Here is an 8,271-nt window from a genome sequence, read left to right as displayed (position 1 = left end):
GTACAAGGTGTGCTAAGATGGCGTCCTCCACCGGAAGTGCGTCACTCGTACCGGAAGCTGCGTGTCAGCGTACCTACGCGTTACGTCACGTGGTCTTGTGATAATTGGAAATTTGGAACACGTAGACTTTTTAGGCACCACCAAATTGGTTAAAAAGGTACAAATTTATGTATAATTTAAAATTATAACAATAAATGTAAACAAAATGACAACATATTTAAAACCTATTCCAAATTAACCAAACACTTCAAGGACCTATAGGAAATAAATGAGCCATAGTATAAATTTGTGCTTGCCGGGGCATCTTGATGTGTTTAGGTTAAAGCTCTCCATGTTTCATGATAAACATTTCTTCCTCAGGAGCTGTGTTCTATTTTTCTGAATAGATAAAAACAAAATTGTTACAATAACAACATAACTGTACTATATGGGTTAATTGCTTGTTTAGGTCTAGAGCACATGTGTCAAACACAAGGACCTCCAGGCCATTTCATGTGGCCCTCACATCTCTCCTGTAGCTGCAGCACCCCCCTCATCTCTGCACCCCCCCCCCTCACCTTATCTCAGCAGCAGAGAGAGGTCAGAACTCCTCCTACAGATCCCTCGACTCTCTGTGCCGCTGCAGCACCCCCTCGGTTCCACCTCCGCTGGGCCTCAGCATTCAGCAGACTCTGGCAGCTGACTCCAGCCCTTCTCTGATCCTCTGCTCCCAGTTTCTTTGCAGAAGCAGCACAAGGTAAGATGGTGCACTGTGATGTAAGGGATGGTGGGGGACTGTTGAATTCTGATGGTGGGGGGCTCTTGACAACTAAAGTAAGGGGGGGTGCAGTGCTCTAGACATCTAGTCTTAAAGATACAACCAGCCCTTTGGGGGCAACCATAAGGCTGATGTGGCCCCACGATGAATTTGAGTTTGACACCACTGGTCTAGAGGATACAGAAAAGAATATTTACCTACCCAATACTCCACTCCATCATGCTGCTAGACCAGTCCCTGCAGCTTATTCTACCACACAGTCTAGCAAGCTAAGGTCCTGATGTCATCAAGACCAATGAAGGGAGCATAACCCTGAATTGACTGGATGTGCTGACACCAAGGGACAGTCCATCACTGGAGCATGGAGTAGTGCCGCCTGCTGGGGCAGTGGAAGATCAGGTCAGTAAAAGTGCTTCTCCTCTGCTCTAGAATGAGCAGATAACCCTTGCAGTATGCAGCACAATAAGGAATAATTTTAAAGTTTCCAAGATTTGGATCTAAACTCTGGGCTCAGTGTCCCCTCTGTTTTCTTCTTTACCCAATTAACAAACATATATATATACAGTACATACCTGTCTTCTATGTGTCTTCAGTGATGTCACAGGTCCTCTTTCACCTTCTTCCCTCGGTGGGGTGGTGTATCTATTTCTAATTTTATATATATATATATATATATATATTGTGAATTAGACAAACATTAGCTGATTGCATATGGTTGCTTTGTTTCCTAGGATTAGTGCACAGTGATCGTGATTTACAGCTACTTATTCAATTTAACAATGCAAATGATTGCACAGTGATCTGTCTGTTCTAGCAGTTGTTCAGAAAATATATTTGCTAAACAAGCACAAGATTCTAAAATAATGTATATGAAGTACGATCCTGAAATAGCATGGCAAGCAAATAAAAAGAAGCAGCCTTTCTCAGGTTATGAACTCCACCAATCTTAACTATAGAAGGAGTCTACATAAACCTTACTTAGAGCAAAGGTACAGTGTATGACTTTATCTACATCCAAATAATAACAATACTAGATCAAAGACTGGGCTTTATTTATCCCTGTTTTGAATTTCCTATCTGGCATTAGTTCTTTTGTATATAGAAAGTATTCTTTGTAAACTGTAAAACTGAGAGAGCACATACTGACACATGTGCCGTACAGATACAAATCATAATAAAATTGCTAGTGATGCAAATTTATGTTTATAATACAATTATAACAAATATACAGATTATCATTACCATAGAATGTCTATTCCATTTTGTCAAAACAGATGGGGATTAACATACAGTATTTAACAGTGCAATTGAAAGCATTTAGAAGAAACCTACATGAATATGGCTAGAAATTCAAACTTTCTGTAGATGAGATTATTGGACCTAGTGCTGAATTCCATTAGTTTTAATAGACTATTTTCCCTGATATAGTAGAGATCCTAGTGCAGGTACCATACCTTTGGCATTGGAATTGGAGAATTCTGACACACAAGAGGCAAATATGCAAAAAAGGGTCAAGTAAAAGGAGACATGGTGTTAGGACTAAAAACAGCAAATTTCAACTTTACTATACTGTTTTCTATACTACATGATACTGAGTGGAATGAAATGTTTGCAACAATGAACACTAAAGAAAAATGGGAATGCTTTAACCACTTGACACCTGCCTGCCTGAAATGTACTGCTGTTGAGCCACGGCTACAAGCAAAGTGACATACCTGTACGTTGCTCAATGCTTCCAGGTTCAGAGCACACATGTGTGCACCCCCTGCTGACTCGCCCTGCCATTCACTGCAAGAGAAGTTCATCAGTGGGTCCCAGCCAATGATTTCCTGCAGTGAATGGAGAAGCAGAGCTGTGCCCTTTATTTGTAAATACAAACAGGGGATCTAGCTGGTTCTTCTCTGTCTGGGCCCTTTTCAGTCCATGGAGAGAAGAAGAGCACCATACTGTGAGTAAAAGCAGCACATTTTGCATACACACCCTAGATAGACACATTTAACCCCTCGATTGCCCTTTTTAACCCTTTGATCACTCAGCCAGCACCATTAGTATAGTACAAATGGGATGTTTTCCTCCTGTCTTCCATTCACATAGACACGATGGTCCAAATTAGCACGGCATCTAGTGTTGTTGAGAAGCCCCTTGTGGCCTGGTACAATTTAGAAGGGGGGGGGTGTGCATGCTTAGCTGAAAGCCTTGACAAAGGGGATTCCCATTGAAATCCATTACTTTGGAGACAAGACATAGAAATGTCATAGTCTCATAGTGAGACACCTACCAATATAGCGACAATGTTATTTGATCCACACTTTGAGTGGATCCTCCAGTCTCTGTACCCACCATTGGCCATGAAACTTAAAGTGGAGCTAAACTTTCCTCCAATGGCTCACGTCCCTCACCAGTGGTGGCATCTTCTGCTGAGTGCCACCTTTGGCTGTCTTCATTGGCCGGTTTAGGATGATGTCACCCCGGTGCATGTGCAGGAGTACACTCTTTCCAGCACACAAGTTTTGTGCTGGAATACAAATTGCTGAGCTGTGCTTGTGCAGCTCAGTCAACATTCCAAAGAAGACTGCAAGCAGGCATGTAGGTTTCCTTTATTGCAGAAGAGACATTGATTTCCTCTTTTGCAATAAACTGCCTGACTGCTCACAGTTTTTGACAGTGGGAATTAAGGATGTCATTTTGTACATGTGAGACGATTCATACTTTTTATATTCATCTTTCTATATTATTTGGGGAATGTTATCTGGTATATATTGTACTTACAGCACTTTTGCTATGTGTTCCCTCAGACATTTGTTGAGCTGCACTTTCCACTACAGTATATATGGTATGCTGTGACCCACCCTGGAGTTGCACCAAGATTTGCTTTATTTATGCAAATTGGATTCTGGAAGCCCCATTTAAGATAAGGGGCCCAGATAACCAGACACCCCCCCCCCCCAAGTCAAAGACTAAGGGATATATAGCCTGTCGTATTACTTATTCACAAACAAATTGCAAAGAACCAAACAAACACACAGTAGAAAAACTACTTTAACATAACCCTCCTCCCCCCCAAAAAAGTCCCACAATGTTAATCCAACTTCATTGATGTTGTCCAGCAATGTAGATTATTTTTAAATCATGGTGAGTAGTCCAAATGCCCGTAGACAAAAACACAAGGATCTGCACTAACAATCCTCCCCTACCAGATTCTCATAACAAAAGACAGCTCTCTGGCTGACAGCTGAATGACCCTGCTCCTCTCTAAACTGAACTTTTTTTGAATTGGTACATGTTCCTTATGGCAGTGACCAGCTTGCAAAAAGACAGACAAAAATAACAAGATTTGGCTCCCATAAACTTCCATGGTGCTTGCGTGCTATGTCCAGGGTTTGCAGAACAACCGGCGAACCAGACTTTGCTTGAGTCACTTATCCTCAAAGTAAAACTATTAGCAAAACTTTCGGTTAATTTTGGATAGAGTAAGGGAAGATTATAACCCTTGTCAGTTTTTTTTCCGTGTGTTCCATTAGGGAGATTTTCTTTCACTTCTTTTCGCATAACAGGAAGTCAGAGGAAATCCCTGCGACTTAAGGGAATCTCTTGGTTGGTCACCAGATCTAGTGTCCCCTTTATTGGAAGATTTTCCCTCTCTTACTATTTTAAGGACACCTCAACATTTGGATTTTCTTGTACTTTCATTTTCAATGATAATGGTAAACACAACAGAGAGGGCGAATCTCTCTAACAAGGACACGGACAGCAATAAAAACAACAATAGGTTCTAATACAGCTCCACTCCATCCAAAACTAAAAAAATAGTTTTGCCTTTAGCTATACTTTAAGTGGGACTCTTATACTGCAAACAGCTGCACAAACTGTTGGCGCTATATAAATCCTGTATAATAATAATAATTTGAATGTAAGCAGTGTGTGGTGGTACTGATCCCCCTGAATATTTCAATATTCAAGTAAAAAAGCAATGATGAGTTGTCATAACAAATAACCTTAGAAAAGTATGAAGATTTGTGAATTGTGGCAGTTTTTTAAGTTAAAAACCAAATTAAGTGAGTCACTAGTGGAGTGGTACATTAAAATTACCATGCATTACAATATGGATTACATTTTTCTGGATTCATCTGCACATAAATTTTCTGGGACCATGAATCTGGAAAATACAGGATTCACCCCAAACCCATGATAGGAGCAAACCCAAACCTCATTCCTTCCGATGTCTCTGTGTCTCTAATTATTAAATAATCATACTCTTTGTATATCCATCACACTGATCCTGAAAATGGTATATTCAATTACAATTGTCAAGTATGGCATTAGCTGGCTTCATCTTAAGAGTTTATGAATATTATAGGAACATTATATTGTGATGAATGAAAAATTGTAACTGAAACTTGCATTGTGCCATTTTTACTACAAATTTATTTTTTAATGTTCTTTGTTACCAAATAGACCTCTGGCCTGTCCATAATGGTTTATGTTTTCTAACTACAAAATCCTTGAAATGGAATATTCACTGTACTTTTTGAAGAATATTCTGCTCAAAAATGTGTTAGGTGCATTCAGCACTTCATTTAAAAGCCTTGCCTGGTACTCTGTGTGTTGGATTCACATTGTTAATATTATAATAGGAAACCTAACACCAGCATGCGTAAAATCAAGCACTGTTATTTTAGCACTGTTATTTAATGAAAGTAAGAGCTCTTATGAAACCTTATAAGATGACATACATATTTTATACTGTTGTATAGAACCAAATTAATTCACACAGTATGAATGTTAGTTTCATGTGAAATCATTTTTAGATAAAATCCTTATCCTCGGCTACATAGAACGCAAACAGCCTGGCTACTTCCCAACTCCTCCTTCTAACCTCCTCCTTCGCGCTCACACAGCACACTCAGTCCTCCACCCACTCCAATGGAAACACCCTGGACCTCGTTTTCTCCCACCTCTGCACCCCCCACGACTTCACTAACACCCCCTTCCCCCTCTCTGACCACCACCTCTTCACATTCTCCATCTCCCCCTCCCTCAACTCCCCCCCCCCCCAAAGCGTCTAACCATCACCCGCAACCTCCGCAATCTGAACCCGACCCATCTCCACCCGGCAGCTGACCGTCTGTATGACAGTATCCTCCCTCTGTCATGCCCTGACCTGGCCACTACTGCATACAACGACTCACTGTCAGCTGCCCTTGACTCCCTGGCACCCCTAACCACACATAGCATTAGACCCCGACCGCTTCAACCCTGGCAAAACGACCACACGAAATGCCTCAAACGACGCAGTCACGCGCTAAAGCACTTATGGCGCAAAACCAGATCCCCTCACGCGTTCTCCCTCTATAAAGCCGCCTACCTCGCCTACACCACCTCCCTCCACGCCGCCAAGCAAGCCTATTTCATAACCCTTATCAACACCCTCTCCACCTGTCCTCGCTGGCTCTTCTCCACATTTAAATTCCTGCTCTCTTACCCCCCACCTCCACCCAGCACCTCACTCACCGCCCACGTGATTGTCAATCACTTCCAAAACAAGATTGATGCAATCCGTAAGGACATTGTCAACTCACAATCCACCTCTCCACCCAGCCTCCCGCCCTCCTCCAACCCCTCAACCCCCCCCTCCCCCGACCTACCCCCCACTATACCTAATGCCCCGCACACCTTCACCTCCCCAACACTCCGTTCCTTCAGCCCAACTACCCCTGAGAAGGTCTCTAAGGTCTTCACTGCCCACTGGACCCTATCCCCTCACAGCTCTTCCAGTCACCCCCCTCCCCTCCATCATTCACTCCCTCACCCACATCTTCAATCTCTCCCTCTCCACCGGCACCTTCCCCTCCCCTCTAAAGCACGCACACATCACCCTCATACTCAAAAAACCCTCCCTTGACCCCACTAACCTTAACAACCTTAGACCCATCTCCCTGCTGCCTTTCACTTCCAAGCTCCTTGAGCGCCTGGCCTACAATCGCCTAAGTGCCCACCTCACTGATAACAACCTCCTTGACCCCCTACAGTCTGGCTTCTGTCCCCTGCACTCCACCAAAAACCGCCCTACTTAAAATCACCAACGACCTGCTAACCGCCAAAGCCAATGGCCACTATTCTATCCTCCTGCTCCTCGTCCTCTCCGCGACACTGTTGACCACCCTCTCCTCCTTGCCAAACTGCACTCCCTTGGCATCAGGGATGCTGCTCTCTCCTGGTTCTCCTCCTACCTTTCCCAATGCTCCTTCAGCGTCACCTACAACACTGCAACCTCCCCCTCCCTCCCCCTCTCTGTCGGGGTCCCCCAAGGCTCTGTCCTCAGGCCCCTCCTCTTCTCCATCTATACCTCCTCCCTTGGCAAACTTATTCACTCCCACGGCTTCAATTACCACCTCTATGCCGACGACACCCAAATTTACCTCTCCACCCCCCACCTCACCCCCTCACTCTCTGCCCGCATCGCACACCTCCTAAACGACATATCAGACTGGATGTCGCTCCATTTCCTCAAACTTAACCTATCCAAAACCGATCTCCTGGTCTTGCCCCCCCCCCATCCTTTCTATCACTACTAACAACGCCACCATCTCTCCCACCCCACACGCCAAAATCCTGGGTGACACCCTGGACTCCCACTTCTCCTTCCTACCCCACATCCAACTGCTATCTAGATCTTGCAGGCTCCACCTCCGCAACATCTCCAAGATACGCACATTCCTCACCCCAGACACCACCAAACAACTCATACACTCCCTCATCATCTCACGCCTGGACTATTGCAATTCCCTTCTCACTGGCCTACCCAAACGAACGCTATCCCCACTCCAGTCTATCCTAAACTCAGCGGCTAGACTCATCCACCTCACCAATCGCTCCACATCTGCCTCCCCCCTCTGCCAATCCCTTTATTGACTCCCAATTGCCCAAGGCATCAAATTCAAACTGCTAACTCTGACCTACAAAGCCATTCACAACGCCGCCCCAAACTACATAACCGACCTGATACCCAAATACTACCCTACCCGTGCCCTCCGCTCCTCACAGGACCTCCTGCTCTCTAGCTCCCTGGTCTCCTCCTCCCACGCCAGATTGCAGGACTTCTCTAGGACTTCCCCCATCCTCTGGAACTCCCTACCCCAATCCATCAGACTGTCACCTACCCTCCTCACCTTCAGGCGCACCCTGAAAACCCTCCTCTTCAGGGAAGCCTACCCCAACCTCACCTAACACCTGACCTCACCTAACAACTAACCTCCTCCACTCCTCCCACCACTCCATCTTCCACAGCCATTTCCTCCTGTACCACTTTCCCCTCCCTCCTAGATTGTAAGCTTGAAAGAGCAGGGCCCTCGAACCCCTCGTGTATTGTATTGTTACTGTCTCGTCTCATGTTCTGTCCCCCTTGCTATTGTACAGCGCTGAGCAAACCCTTTGGCGTTATATAAATACTGTATAATAATAATAATACTTTTAATGTAAATAATGTGTGCATTAAATTGAACATCTAATTGAAC

Source organism: Staurois parvus, unplaced genomic scaffold, assembly GCF_062004578.1.
Source record: "Staurois parvus isolate SC_StPar_1 unplaced genomic scaffold, SC_StPar_1.0 ptg000618l, whole genome shotgun sequence".
Classification (NCBI taxonomy): domain Eukaryota; kingdom Metazoa; phylum Chordata; class Amphibia; order Anura; family Ranidae; genus Staurois; species Staurois parvus.
Note: the sequence above shows the minus strand (reverse complement) of the source record.